This window comes from Falco cherrug, chromosome 7 (genome assembly GCF_023634085.1).
Source record: "Falco cherrug isolate bFalChe1 chromosome 7, bFalChe1.pri, whole genome shotgun sequence".
In the NCBI taxonomy this organism is placed as follows: Eukaryota; Metazoa; Chordata; class Aves; order Falconiformes; family Falconidae; genus Falco; species Falco cherrug.
This window is the reverse complement of record NC_073703.1, coordinates 44,515,056-44,530,508: the sequence shown is the minus strand read 5'-3', so window position 1 is coordinate 44,530,508 and position 15,453 is coordinate 44,515,056. Positions and strand designations below refer to the sequence as shown.

The following is a 15,453-nucleotide window of genomic DNA, read 5'->3' as shown; positions in this document are numbered from 1 at the left end:
TCATTGTCTTGTCCTGGAAGGAGGCAACTTTGCATTTCAAGCTGGAAATCTGAAAAGGCCTCTCAATGCACATTGGGTACATCAAATTGTCACATTTTAAAATGGCTGCTCACCCTCACACCATCACAATTATCCCAGTTGAGTCTAGGGACCCTCCTTTTATGCTTGCCTTTGCAGTTTGAAAAAAAGTCAGGGCTAAATCAATATGTATATTCCACAGCATCCTGGAAACTCCTGGATCTCCCAGGTTTCAAAAGCAAGTACGTCTTGACTCCTGTCACCAGTGACAGCATCTTCTACAGCTTTCTGCTTCTTCTAAAGAGGTCAGGGTTGGAAAAGCATTAGTCCTATAACAATTCTCTCTGTGATTACACAGTCACATTAATGTAACCTAAATGTATGCCAGTGCTGAAAGAGATGGTCCTGCCATGTGTGGGGGTCTTGGTATGTCCCTTGTCTTGGTATATGAGCCCACACAGGTACATGGTGAACTAGATCAGGCACCTGGTCTGGCAGAAAAAGGGACAAAGTAAGTCACAACAAGGCAAAAAAAAAAAAAAAAAAAAAAAAAGAAGTGGAAAAGGAGACAGAAGAGAAGAGAGAGGAGTGAGTGGAAAAGGGTGGAGAGGGAAAAGACAAACTAGATTACTTTCCTGATTTAGATTATGTGGCCACACAAATGCTAGTGACTTATCAAGGGAGTCAGAGAAACACTTCCAGAAGCATGGAAGATGGGAGGGCTACCACTCTCCATGACAAGCATGGGCCTGTGCTAGCTTGAACTGACTGCATAACCACAGATCATAAGTTACAAAAGTCCAGGCTTTCTGACGAAGTCAGCAAACCCACTACATTGGAGGATCCTGGCTTCATAGCTGAGACGCCTCCCCTTTACCTCAGGGTCAGAAATGAGTAGGCAAAAGGACTGGCATTTCAAGTAAGAAGCAAGAAATGCAATTAAGACAGTGTTGATTATAGAAAAACCTGATGAAGGAGAGGAAGGAGTACCAAAAATGAATGATTTAAGGTATGTTAGCATAAAGGCAAGCTGACAATACCATTCATTGACTAACTGAATAATTTCCAGACGTATTTTGAGCAAGAAAAGCATTTAGATCTCACACCTTTCTCCATTCCCGTTTAACAGGGGTATTATACCTTGCTCTCAAAAGCATTAAGCATAGACTACAAGGTAATGACCAAATTGGCAGTGCAATGATGTGATAAAATAATTCACGTTAAGTGTTTCTAATACCTGGCATTTCTTCAGTTATTCCAAGAGACTCTCAAAGTTCTTCACACAAAGAATGAATTACAGTTCACAACAAGCTGATAATGTACAAAACAACCCTATTGCACAGCTGGAAAACAGAAGCACAGGGCACTACTGTCTGTAAACACATAGTAAAGTAGTAGCATCATGTGGGTTATCCATCTGTATCAAAATATAAAGTCTTTAATGTCAGATTTAACACCAGCAGTGGTCATAGTCGCAGTTACCACCGCTGGCTGTTGCAGTTTTTGGATGGACAGACTTCATGCCACTCTGAAGGGGCTCACTCCATATGCCACCCCCCAGTCTAACATTTCAAATACTGGCAAGAAAGCATTATCTATGAGGTATACAAAGTAACTTTATGAGCCAATGTTTATGCTTTCCCCAAAGGCAGGCCCTGAAGAGATATTTGATTAGCTACAGAAATGTCACTGAAATATTGAGCCTTCCAGGCAATCACTGGTCAACTCAAGGACCAAGACAAAAAGAAAACAAATGTTCTTACAAGAACCTGTGTATTTTTCCTTTACTGCTTTCAGACCAGTACGACAAGCCACATATCCTTTGGCAGACTGCTTTCTGCTTTGCACCACAGTGAAATATGTGCATTAGTATCAGCTCCTAAGTTATCAGCTTTTCAAATTGTGGGAACCTCTTGGTGAGAGTACTGAAGCTCAGCTCCACTAGCCTGTTTCCACCCACCAGCTGGAGATAAATTTATTCATTAAAAGATAGTTGAAGCCTCCAGGAATAAGTTATATTTCAATCTTTTCTGACTATCCTTACAGAAACTGATATGCCTGATGGCTCTGATCAGGTGGGTTGTGGATTTCCTTGTCTCCATTGCCTGGGTCTTCAGGAAATGTAAGTCCTTTCAGATCATTTAATAATACTGTTTAGTACTTTGAAGGGTTATCTGTTCTCCTTTTTGGCACGTGCAAGGGAACCAACCTTTCCAATATGCCAGTTCAGCAGCCTTGCTGCTGTTAGATAGCCGTCCTTTACATTTCCTACCTTAACTGCATTTTGGCACGTGACAGCTTCTTGAAGTGAAATTGTTCTTAAGTCACAGTGTAACACGAAACATCGCACTTGAATGCAAGGGGCTAAGAACCAACAGGTACAAAACCGAGTCGTTGCCTTGCTACCTAACACAGCTACTGCAATGTGCACCATCATGACTGGACTGGGCCAAGCTGCAGCATCACTACAGAAACCACCCTGTGCCACAAACACAGCATGCACTGCTGCATAATGTCCTCTGCAAACACTGCAAAGGATCATTTTATTCACCCCAGAATTTCCTCTAACTTCCCAAAAAGAGCAACACAACTTTCATGATGTACTTTCTCACAGTAACATTTTCAGTTCATTCTAATTTCTCTACTCTATACAAAAATAGATGTCAAGTTTTTGGGAGACCTATGCACAGTTTTTCTTGACAATGACTCACTGCAGCTCCACAGGGATGCACATCTTTCCCCATGGAGTCAAAGCATACTTTGCATATAATTTAAAATCAAGAGATCTTGAAAATAAATAGGGAAAGCAGAGGAGACATATTCTGGAAAAATAATTTATTGATTTAATCTTATTTTTTCTAATTCTGGATGCTTAGCTTTGCAACTCTAAAATTATTTTTCATGGAAAATTGACATAAAAACAAAGATTATATATGCACAGATCTCATGAAATTGTAGTAAAGCATGATGACAGGGTAAAAAAATAAATTAAAGGGACAAAACCCAAGCTGTAATTTTAAAATAGTCTACCAAAAAAATTGAGGGCAGTGATGCCAAGGAGCTCAGCTCCAAATTTTCACATGGTTTTCATTTCACAAAAAATAAAAGCAATTACAGTTCTGCAAAACCCAAAACCACAATATCCTCTCTAACACAAAGTGTTTGGAATATTTCTCAATGCCCTTAAAGGGAGACTGTCATCCTGATTCTTCATGTTGCAAAAGCAGATGCACTTCAAGCTATTTCACTGGTTCCTCAGTCTCCTTGTCTAACTTCTGGCTTTACTGTCATTTTTCTCACTACTTTAGGAGGCTCAGATAAATGAAAAAGCAATGGTTTTTTTTCAAGTCATAAAGACAAATGATTGTATAGGCCAAACAGTAAGGATAATTATATTTGAAGTGTTACCAAACTGGAAGAGGAAAAGATCAGTGAGAGGAAGTCCTTTTTAGTAATAATCTCTTGGTCAGTTTGTGCAGTACTTTTAGCATCAGGTGAAAGCATTCAGGTAGAATTGTATAATTGAATGTTCTTGCAGTGGGAAACCCCAGATCACTTTGCTTCCACACAAAAAAAAACAAACAAAAAACCAAACAAACAAAAAAAACCCCTAATGAGCAGCCAGCAGTTCTTCCAGCTTCATACTAGAGATGTATGTGGGGAAATGCCTATATCATATAGATAACCTCTTGGTAGTCCCCCTGCCAGTATACCCCATCAGGATTGACATCATCAGCATGTCACTGGCAAAGCACTCCACAGATTCTTACTATACCACACATTTCTTATTCTATAAATTCCTCCTGGAGCAATTGCCAGCATGTTCTCTGTACTACCAAAATGTTACATACAGCTTTGAAACATCTGTAAGGACTTCCCCTGACTGGTAGCCTAAACTCTTTGAGTTTTAGCTTCAGGCTACTTGTAGTTGTCCTTCCAAGTTCAGGGACTGTGAGCAACTCACTTGCATCTGTTATTATGCCTTATCATATACATGTCACTTTAAGCATATTTGATGGTTTAGAAAAAATAAATGCAAACCTTTCTCCAGAGTTACAAAGCAGACATGCAAAGTTCTCATTCAGGAATAAATTTATGTATCAAAAAGTAAGTGAAGGGAGTAGTGGACCCTTCCCCTTTGGAGAAAGATGTCAATTTTAAGGAACAATTGAAAGGGAGATCATATTTGATACATGCATATGATAATACGTAAATATATGTTTTTTATATATATATATATATATACACACATCTATATCACAGATGTTGGAAGCCCTAGGGTGTGGAGGAATCCCAGCACAAAATCCTGTGTGGGAGAGACACAAAAGGAGCAGCTGAGAGACAAGATTGGCAAAAACAACATGTGGACTTGTAGGCAGAAAGATGTGTGGGCAGAGTTGTTTACAGCCTCGAAGGCAAGGACAAAGAATATGAATTTGATGCAGATTTTCAGTAAAATACATTGAGATTTTTTACAATTACTTGGCCAGAATTTCTATAGTGTTCTACCCTCTAATATCTTCTAGACTGCTTAGCTTTAGCGTCTTTTGTGTCCTTTACCTTGAAAAAGTGAGGACAAGAGACTGATACAAGGGAGGCAATACTGTAATGGGGAGCCAAAATGCCTGATACATACATGGAAAACTCCAACAGAAATTTCCCAAGCAATATGTGTCAGTCCAGGTGATCTCTGATTTGCACAACATATTATTTTCTAGCATAAAAGTCTGGATTATTTTTTTTTTAATCATGGAACAGGCAAGTATCAGAAGGGTGAATGACAGCAAGTTATTCACCCTTAAGAAATACATTTGATAAAGTTCTGGAAATAATGGTTCTATTTTTTGTCAGAATGGATAAAAGACAGGCTGCTGACACATGGAGATGATAATTAGTCAGGCAAAGAACAATGATCACACTCCTATTGCCACACTCACCTAATGGAAATTAAATATTGTAAAATTATGCCCTATATCTCCAGTGCACTAAATTGCTGTGTCAATAGGGTGCTACAAGCTGTGTTTTCACTGTATGTGCTACCTCCTTGGCCATCCAGCACCAGGGCCAAAGGCTCCACAGCCCCAAGAGCCACCCTGAGGGCCAGCAGGCAGGTGGTGCGGCAGTGCACAGCAGAGGAAGATGAACCACCTACTCCCAAGCAGGCATGACTAGGTACATGTGTGCTTGTGTCTTACTTCAGCTGAGCATAGAGGGGTCTCTTTGTACACATCAGGCAAGCAATCATATAGGCCTTAAAAATACATAAAGCAGAAGAGAAATACAGATCCTTTTCAGTTAGACATTCCATTATGTTGGTGCCAGCTCTGCAAGTGTTATTAAAAAAAAGTCTTTGACACATGGATTAGAATCAAAATCTCACAGACAAATTTTGCCCTAAGTGAAAACAAAGTCAGAAAATTAATCCATGTCTCTTAGATATCATGGTGTCTAAGAGACCACGCTGCTTCTCTAAACTTTCTCATGCTGAGACTTAGAAAGGGTGGAAAGTGTTACTCTTACAGCTTTGGGACCTGCTGACAGCTGCAGCTCATCTTTGGTGGGACCACAATGATGGGTGGAAAAGGAACCCACAAAAATGCTTTCTGCATAACAAGTCTCCACAAGCAGTGTAAGCCTGGCCTGCTAAACCTTCAACAGCTTCCTTGAGCTAGGCTGGGAGGCAGAATGTGGCCAAGGTGAGAGAAGATATTATTACAGCAATTCCCTGTTCCTGCAGGCCTGCAGGAAGCTTAGTGTGGGTGACAGCAGCCCCAGATCAGTGCTTATTTGTATCTACAGCAGTAAAGGCAACTAAAGTCTTCCTGTGCTCATACAGAGCACCCTTATTGACATCAACAACACAGGAATAAAATAATTGCAATTGCAGACTTCTAGGCACAGCAGGAACTACGGGAGTCTAAGTTTGCCCTCCCACAGAGAACCTCACCTGTCATTTGACATAACTAGCTTCAGAGGCAAGAAAGCAATTCACTCCGCAGTGACTCAAAGACTTTGCATTTTTTGAGATAATTCTAAAAACTGGACTAAATTTTCATATGTGTAAGACATGAATGTCCACCATCTGAGGCTCAAATGAGGTCATAATCTACTTGTTCCTGTTCTTTGGAGGCACATCTTGTGCCCAAGCAGTGTGATAGTTGAGACACTAGTTTTTACAGCCAGCAGCACAGAAGGGACTATTTTAGCCACCAGCTTGTCCAGTCACCTTTGATTTTTCCTTCTCCCCCACAAATAACTAATTAGTTGTCTGCAGCTGAGCTGACAGGACAGCTGAAACCCAAAGACAAATGTAGACTCACACTATATATCCAGACACAAGATGCCTTAACAGTATCAGGGCTTTTTGCTAAAACAGATAGTGAAAATACTAGCCTCTACCAATGGAAATCGATATAAAGCTCTCCCACTGTTGGCTAAAAGCCAGTCTTCCCACAGCATAAACATCTCCAGCACACTGAACGCAGTCCAGACATACCCCATTCACATGACCAATATTCACATCCACGTCCTTGTGTTTTTCCCAAGTGGGTACACCTCTCTGTAGCATAAGGTGGGGCACATGGCCGTATCCAAGGGGTCCTCAGGAAGGAAATATTTGGGATGAGGTTGCAAGTTAAGTAAATTGTGCTGAGAGGCTGAATCTGGATCATAAATCATCAATTGCATGGGTTTTGCCACTGCAGCACTAAGCATGTTTTTGCTTGTCTGTGCCAATCAGCTGCACAAAGCTTGCAATCAAACCTTCAGCTTGGTCGAGAAACATTTTTTGCTTTGTACCATAACACTGCCATGTTTTCCTCTCTGTAGGAAAGCAGCAGAAAACAGATGACAATTACTTTTTTTATAGAGACTCATTCAGTAAGAAGCAGCTACCTCTCCTGATCTCACATTATTTGAAACTACTCTTTTGCTAGGCCCGGTTTTTATTCACAGATTTGCAATAGCCTAACCAAGTCCATTTCAAAATATCTACCCACTTTTGGCCATTCAAAGTGGTTTTTTCTTAGCAGAAATTATTATAGCCCACTGCGGTAGTGTCTCTTAAAATATACTCCTATTTTCCTTATAGCTGGGGAAAGGTGCCTGCCACACCATATCAACAGAGCTCATTTAAGCCTGGCCCAGCGCACTCAGCAGTAGTCGGGAGAGGGTGACCTGCTTCAGTCAGACACTGCTGGCCTGATGCAAGGGCAGCAGGAGCAGTGGCACTATTCTGGTCACACTGTTGCAGGGTTGGCAATGAAAAGACAGGTCCTTAGAATCTGTGAAGTGAAAATCCTAGAGCCCAGAAGTAATCTGCAAGCCACTCAGAAAACCAGGAGGGAGGCGAGGCACGTCTTGTTTCAGTGAAACCTCATCTGTGGTTTTGATTACCTCTATCCCTGTCTTTCTCTGTGATCTTTGCAAAGGAAAAGGGTGATTTCAGATCTGCTGGGAAGCAAAGAGATCAGGAGGCTCAGCGAGGCAGAGGGGTTGGACAGAGGGTCCGGGAGATGGCCTCTCCCCTCCGGCCACCCCTGCTCCCTGAGGGAAGGGGCACAGAGTGCAAACATATGCTTTTCCAGATCTCCCCACAAACTAGACAGTGGTCCTACCATTTCTGCAGGAATTTTGTCTGCTCCAGGCCTGCCCTGCCTCCCTGTTCTGGGACCCGTGGGGTGCAGGAGCACTTCCACCTGAGCCATGAGGGAAGGGGAGCTGGAACTGTCCTGTTGCTCAGGGGAGCGCTTCCCTCTCTCTGCTCTGGTAAAAAGGAGTTGGCTTTTCCCTCCCTCTCACGGCCTCTTCATCCTTGTCTCTTCCTTCCCTCACACTGCTGCGTGACCGAGAGAAGAGGGAGCGCCTATGCCCCCTCCCTCTGCCTACAGCCAGGCCTGAGGAGGGTGAAGCCCGGCCACAGTGGTGGCAAGTGAGTGGGACAGGGCACACCGGGCACCCCACCTACACCGAAGCAGCTGATGGGGAGAAGAGAGGCAAAAATGCGCTAGGGTTGGCAGCACATCATGAACAGCTGTGCCAAGTGAGCCGAGCAGGCATGGGGACAGCACCACCTAAGCTCAATGAATTTGGAAGCTGTCAGGAATATGAAAGGCCCACTACGAGGCAGTGCCACAGAGATAGGCACAGCTCGGTCTCAGATGGCAGGGGCTGACACCACATTAGCTGCTGTGCTCTTCTGACAGTAGCACCCTGCCACCCTCATCCCTCACCAGCAAGTCCCGGATTGCACTGTTCCAGTGAAAATGTTCCCTGTTGGGTCTTTCCTGCATCTGCCTTAGCTGGCATGGCACCTGTGGCATCTCACACCTTTATGTTAACCTGAAGGGCTGGCTTCCCTGATTTGGCTTCCTAAGGGTTTTGCACTGAAGTGATCACAAGAGTAGGAAGGTGATGTTTGCTGAAGATGATCTCTTGTCCTCTTCTGCAACTTCATGCCTCAAGGACACATGAAACTCCAAAAAGATGTATTTCACTGTCAGGCCAAGCCACACCAGAACGTTTCAGTGTTTGTGTGTGAAGACTTTTCAGAACTTTCTGTTGCACAAAAAACACAATAGCAACTCTTTACCACTATTTGAGATTTATTATTGGGGGGGAGGGGAGGGGAGGGTAACTATGCAGATATTTCCCACGGCTGGGGGAATCCCATTTTCAGGCTCTGAGCAACACAATGGCCTTCATTTCCAAGGGGAGTCTCTCCCCCAGTTGTCATGTTGCCCTGGTATCCTGCTATGAAAACTCAGGATGCTCCAAATGGCTTTCTAGCTTTGTTACACGGAGTACATGGGTACCCTGCATTAATTGCTAATATTATAGATTTGAACATCCTATTATATTTCTTCTATAGATCTACCATGCTTTGTAAAAGGAGAGAATGAAAAGTACCCCCTGCACCATTTAATCAGTTTTCAATTCAGTTTGCATTCACTGTATATAACGTAAAGTAGACTGCTCCCCATCCCGCGGTGGCTGTCATCTTTACTTCTCTCTGAAGATGACAGGCAATGATTTACTAACACCTGTACAATTGCAATGTCAAATTCCAGCTCTTGAAATACAAGGCTTAGCTCTGTGATATATGGCAAGACATCTAAAAGTACATATATCACCTCTACAAAATCTGCCTGGGACCAGTCCTTTATCAACTTGGCTATCAGGGCCCTTCATTAATACAAGCTCCTAATGGCTTAAGTTTTAAATGCAGATTGCTCTCCATTGTATAATGCTAACCAGTCATGAATGTCCTCTTTTTTTTCACTGGTGACTCATCTGGTAAATCCTGAATCTTTTTCTTTTTAGGGAATTCAGGAGTAATAGAAAAGACTTCTCCAGTGAAAAGTAATTTATTAACAAGGTATTTGACATCCAGAAAATTCATGTAAGTCCTAACAGTCCTCAGTATAACTGAAAGGTAAGCAACATAAAATCTACCTATTGGAACAAGTTCTTAGTCAGTCAAGCAATATTATGAAAGGGTGATGGGATGATGCATGCATCCCACTACAAAATTCCTTACATTTCTGTAGGAGTAACAGCCAAGGCATCAACTGAGTATGTTAAACTCTTTCTTTCCTACTCTGCCTGTTCCTCCAAGCAGTAGCTGTAGGGCCTTAACATTCACAGTCAGCTTTTTTCAGTAATGTCCTTGGAGGGAAAACCGATCTTTGGCAAGAATGTGAAAAGACAAACACAAACCATTGGCACTTATTATAGCTTTTCATATACTTATGCAGTTATATACTAAGTATTTTCACTGCTGTTGCTACAATCTGTTCCAAGAATCTCAGGAATTTGCAAAGTAGGTGTTGTTTTTTTTCCTACAGTCAGGAATCTGAGGAATCAATTGTTATTCCCCATGTACCTAATAATCCTTGACTTTCTTAATTAACAACAGGAACAACAGCTGATGTTACAATATTTATGATGATCCAAGATTTTTTTCAACTCCTTCCCTAAGATGTTTGTTTGTCTTTAATCCATCTCCCACAAAGTATTATATAAGTTGGGACTCAGATTTGGTGTCTAAATTTAAAAGAATGGTGGAAGTATCAAGGTTAATTACATTTCTACATGTCTTGTGGTAGGCAGGAGAAACCCAAGGGAGAGGCAGGAAGAACTGAACCATTACACATTCTGTTTGTTAGCAAATGGCTCAAAGCCAGCCAGTCTCTGGACCAGACACAGATCTTGGGGATGGCTAGGGCTATTGCTGGGGGGAGGAAGTTGTACAAAGTATACAGAACCATAAGAAATCAGACTTATTCTACTTATTCTGTAGCTCTTGGAAAAACTTGTTCTAATTCTGTGTTTGACTTAAAGATTTGGTGTATCTGCCAGATAAGATTTTTTGTGTATTCTTTTTCCTCCATGTCTAAGTGCACACCTAATATTTGGAGATCTCTTGCAAAATAAAATCCATATTCATCTTGCAGATCAACATAGCAGTAAATCTGAATTTTGTATTGTCATGCTTAGTTTTCTTTTAGTGATGTTTCTCTCAGCTTTCTTATTATTCTGAGGACACATTAACAAGAAAAGGCTGTGCTGGAACCAGTAGATCTTACTGGATGTCTGAAATTCTGGCTGAGAGCTGGTGCTCCCTGTCAGTCCTCAGAACCTTCCAATTTTTCTGCCTTACAAATTCTGGTTTTATCTCAGAAATCAGCATTCAATAGTTCTCACAGCTTCATGACTTTAGAATATAATTCAATTAGCCATAAATACATTTCTCTATCATTCTCAAAGTAAGACCCCTTCTCCAGATTTTGCTATGATTTTTGCAGGTATTCATTAATATAGATCAGTTCTTTGTTTATTCTCTTCAGAAGCAATTACATGTATCATATTAAATGGCCCTGTATCTTATCTGAATGCTCCTTTCAAGTGGAATGAAATGCTACTTCTCATTTGATTACATTTTTTTTCGTAGATGGCTAGTTTATAAGTCAGCAGTTACTTCTTGTCTGTGCTACTAGGATAATCACTCACTCCTCTTTTAATAAAATGCCTGCCTTAATAATTTCTTCCTTGAAGTGCTGACATCATACCAGTTTGTGCTCTAAATCTCTGCTTTCTTCTGATCATCCTTGTAAAATTTCAGTTTATGCTAAATAAAATCTATTTAAGTTCCAATGTGAAATTCTGTTAATTTTGAAATTATAAAAGGAGCTTGCTTCACTACATAAATTTCATACGTATCAATATCTCTTTCATGTAGTATTGATCTGTTTATCATCCTACTCAAGAAATCCATATTTCCTCCCTTATTTATATTCTATGGGAAAATCATGTCCCTGTAGCTTCAGCATCATATCTACAACTTTAGCTGGTGGTAAACAGAAGTTTCTTCCAGAGCAAATCTGGAACTCTTGCAGGCTTGGTAGGTACACTTCAAACAACCAAATTGGAACCAGTTCTTACCAATTCCTTTTCAAACTTGAAATAGTTCTTCCACAGCAAAAGAGATCTCAGGGAATATACAACTGACTGTTCTTGAGAATATTCAGATCTGTATTTCCAGAAGATGCCTTTGCTGAAAGTATACCTGGACAGGGGCAGATCCTTTGCATGTACTGTTTGCTCATGTGTTAAGTAAATCTTCCATCTGTCTTCCCTATCAACAAAGCTCCTAATATGGCATGTGATGCCTCCATTCTGTGCAAAGATGTGAAGAATTAATTTATTATATGTGCTTGTGAACATATAGTTCATAAGATGGATCAGAGGATCAGATAAGTGAAGTTTACCCTTCCAGTAGCCTATACAGAAGGGCAAATACACAATCTTTTCAGAAAAAAAAAAAAACCCAAAAAAAAGTGTTTCAGCACTTCCATCACTGGTTTACATGTCATGTGAGATTGTCGCTCTTGCTGAGATTAAAGACTGTCCTTGCACAGACAGATGTGTTTCAAAATCAGTTTTGCAAAGGGATTGTTATTTTTATATTCACAAGCAAAAATTTTTTAGCACCAGGGGGTTTAGTTGCTGCTTTACTATGCAAGAGCTTCTAAAGCTACTTTGGCTCCTTGGATTCCATGGGCAGAGTGACTATCATTAAATGAAGATGATCCAAAATAGTTTTGTGGTGCTGTCCTTGTGGTGGGAACCAACTGTTACAAAGACAGGGCTAGCTGCAGGATAGGCAGGGAAGAAAGCGAGACGTTGTGCTAAACTAACAAATCAGAGGAAAAGATTTCAGGAGTAATCACCCCCTCTTACCTGCAGGTCTGTTAGTTTTCCCTCGCAGCATGCAGAGAGCAGCCAACAGACATCAGAGAAGAGATGCTGCTCCAGGCAGACCCTGACATAGTTTTAGATAAATCTATATCTGCAACAACAGCCTATGTCCTATCTTTTTCTTACAATCAGAAATGCATTTCAACACTAACAGAGATTTAATGAGCCATTTGTAATAGCCCAAAACTCACAGGTGTTATTGCCATTTGGGTTTACTTGGCTGGATAAGCCCCTACTACACAGCCAAGTTGCTACCCAAGGTTTAGCGTTCACAAGCCAGATTGAAGATGTAATTAATACTAACCCAGATTGAGGCATAGATTATTCTGAATGAAGTACAAACTTGTACTCAGCAGCATCCAAAGGATGGAACTTCTCAGATAGACAATCTTACAACTCAGGCACATGTAAGAAGTCAGAAAATATTAAAATCTATTTCACTTTACCTTTGTTTTCTTTCCTCTGGTACAATGAAATAAAATATCAACAAGCAGCTTGATGCACCTTTTGGATGATAATTTAAAACTCAGTGTTCTGGTAGAACACCAAGTCTTTGGTTCTGTGAAACCCAAAATACACAGAACAGTTTTTGGGAACTGGCTCTTACTCTGTAATTCCATAGAGAATCTAAGGCAAATACTGTTTTCTGCTGTGTTTGCAGCCTATTCAAAGCGGCCTTGTTCTAATGTAAAAGTATGAAAAAGTGAAGTCTTAAGCAGAAGTGAAACTTACTAGTCTATTTTCAGCATGCATATCCTGAGATGAGTGAAAAACCAAACACCGCTAATAATAAGTAAATCATTTTCATTCTTTCAGTACTAGCTGGTAACTTTAACATTTTAGTATGATTTTTATAGTGATGGCATCCTCTTAAAATAAAATAATAGCTTAATTAAGAAAGTAAATGTGTCCATAAATATATGCATAAAAAATTACATGGCCCCATATTTCTATGTGAGTAGGAAGTAAAGAGGGAAAAAAAAGTACAGCAAAAGGTTGATCTGTACCATTTTGGTAAGTTGCAACTAAGGTGGAGGAAAAGGAAAGGGGATAGTACCTATCGTAGAGCATGCATTTATATCAAACCCATTGGATAAAAAAATGCTAGTAAAAGGGTTTGTTGAACCACATCCTTATAAAGCTGGGGCTTTCATCTTTAATGGAAATAAATGAACTCATCTGACGTGAGAGGAGTATTTGATGCGGGTGGAAAGAATGCAAGGGCTTTTTGAATAATCAGGGTTTAAGCTTACAGGAAACAAATGTCAAATTGCTAGAGGTCATTTCACCTCCATATGACAGGCATTCATTGCAGAGGAGTCACAGACTAAGCTGTGGACAGTGAATGCTACAAAGGAATGGAGGATCCCTTCCATTAATAAGAACCCTAAGAATAATCTAAGTGATATTTCATAGCTTTGTATCAGCACGCAAACAGAGGTGCTTTGCATATAACTAGGCATCTAAAGGGTTTGTGTGAGAACAGTTAGGGCTTGGAATTGGAAATAAAACGTAAAGTAAACCTGCACCATAAATTCTTCGTAACAGAACTGGAAATGAGCTCTGAAAAGGTCTTCTAACAACAGTGAGTTTGGCTACAGAAATGACCTGTCTGTTCGGAAGAATAGGGAGTCTTACAAATTAAATCCTGGGAATCAAATAGATGGGGCAATTTCAGAGGTGGAGGAAAGATAAGCTGACAACATGGGGAACAAAACTATCAAGGACTAGCTAAGTAGTCTTCCTTACACTCACAAAGAAACATAAATTTACTAGCAAAACATAGTTAGAAAACTATGAGCTCATGGATCCAAACTAGGCCACAGCTGAGTCCAGAATCAGAAGTCTCTGTCCAAACTCAGGTCCAGAGATAATGATTCTCATTTCTGTTAAACCTATAAAAATAATTCTCAATGATTTCAAGACTGTGCCATTTAGAATTAAGTTGGTGCCAAAAAAGACTGCAGCTAGAAAGCCTTGGACGTCTTTGGTTTTTCAGGTATCTACAGTGTAGATACAAGACAAGAAATGTCACAGCATGCTTCCCTGTCTCAGAGACAGGAAACTGCTCATGAGCCATATTTAGCCTGCACCTTCAATACATTAAGTGCACAGACACAAAAAGTCCCTTTACTGATCTGAAAGCTCTCAGGTGCACTGTGGCATTCTTTTGCTCCAATATACACATACCTCTGGTCTCTTGTGCACTTTGCTGCCCTTGTACAGCTATGACAGTAAGTTGCAGAACAGTATACTCCTGCAAACTGTTCAAATTCTGCTGTTCTCCTGTGTTTGTCCACCACAGACAAAGATGGAAGTGTTTCAAGGCTTTGAAAAGCACAGAAGAGGCAATGACATCTCCAGGATGCCCCACCAGGAAAACTCAAAGCTTTCACTGCCACTGAATAGAGAATTGGAGTTTTGAGCTGCCGCCTCCCTGACATACCTCCTGCGGTGTAGGAAGGGCGTCCTGGTTTCAGCTAGGATAGAGTTAAATTTTCTTCCTAGTAGCTGGTACAGTGCTGTGTTTTGGACTTAGCATGAAAATAGTGTTGATAGCACACTGATGTTTTAGTGGTTGCTAAGTAGTGCTCACCCTAAGTCAAGCACTTTTCAGTTTCCCATGCTCTGCCAGGAAGGAGGTGCACAAGAAGCTATGAGGGAGAATAGCCAGGACAGCTGACCTGAACTAGCCAAAGGGATATTCCATACCATAGAATGGCATGCTCAGTATATAAACTGGGGACAGTCGGCTCAGGGACTGGCTGAGCATCAGTCAGTGGGTGGCAAGCATCACTTGTGCATCACTTGAGTCTTTTTTTCCCTTTTTTTCCCTTGGATTTTATTTCTCTCTCTTTCCCTCTCCTTTTCATTACAATTGTTGTTGTTATTAAAACTATCATTATTATAATATTTTATATTATTTAAATTACTAAATTGTTCTTACCTCAACCCATGAGTTTTACCTTTTTTTCAGATTCTCTTCCCCATCCTGCTGGGGTTGGGAGGGGAGTGAGTGAGCGGCTGCGTGGTACTTGGTTGCTGGCTGGGGTTAAACCATGACAGAAGGGCTTTCCCATTTCCTCTGAAAGGCAAAGAAGCAACTGGGAGGTTCCTGACTCACAGTGTCAAGACAGCACCTATAACTCTTGTAAGATGTAGTACTGATGTCTTCCG

The 15,453-nt window shown here is 40.9% G+C and overlaps 1 protein-coding gene across 5 annotated transcripts in view; it reads right to left on the bottom strand.

Annotated features, from left to right (window-relative positions):
* The window catches only part of FUT8 (fucosyltransferase 8), a 187,485-nt gene extending 174,525 nt beyond the window's left edge, over positions 1 to 12,960 (bottom strand). For 3 of the 5 annotated variants that reach the window (XM_055715404.1, XM_055715403.1, XM_055715408.1), the window contains exon 1: positions 12,723 to 12,960. The gene's annotated coding sequence lies outside the window, so the exon portion shown is untranslated. The remainder of the gene's footprint in view (positions 1 to 12,722) is intronic. The other 2 variants (XM_055715411.1, XM_055715410.1) reach the window with 1 other exon arrangement.
* Between the last annotated feature and the right edge of the window lie 2,493 nt (positions 12,961 to 15,453).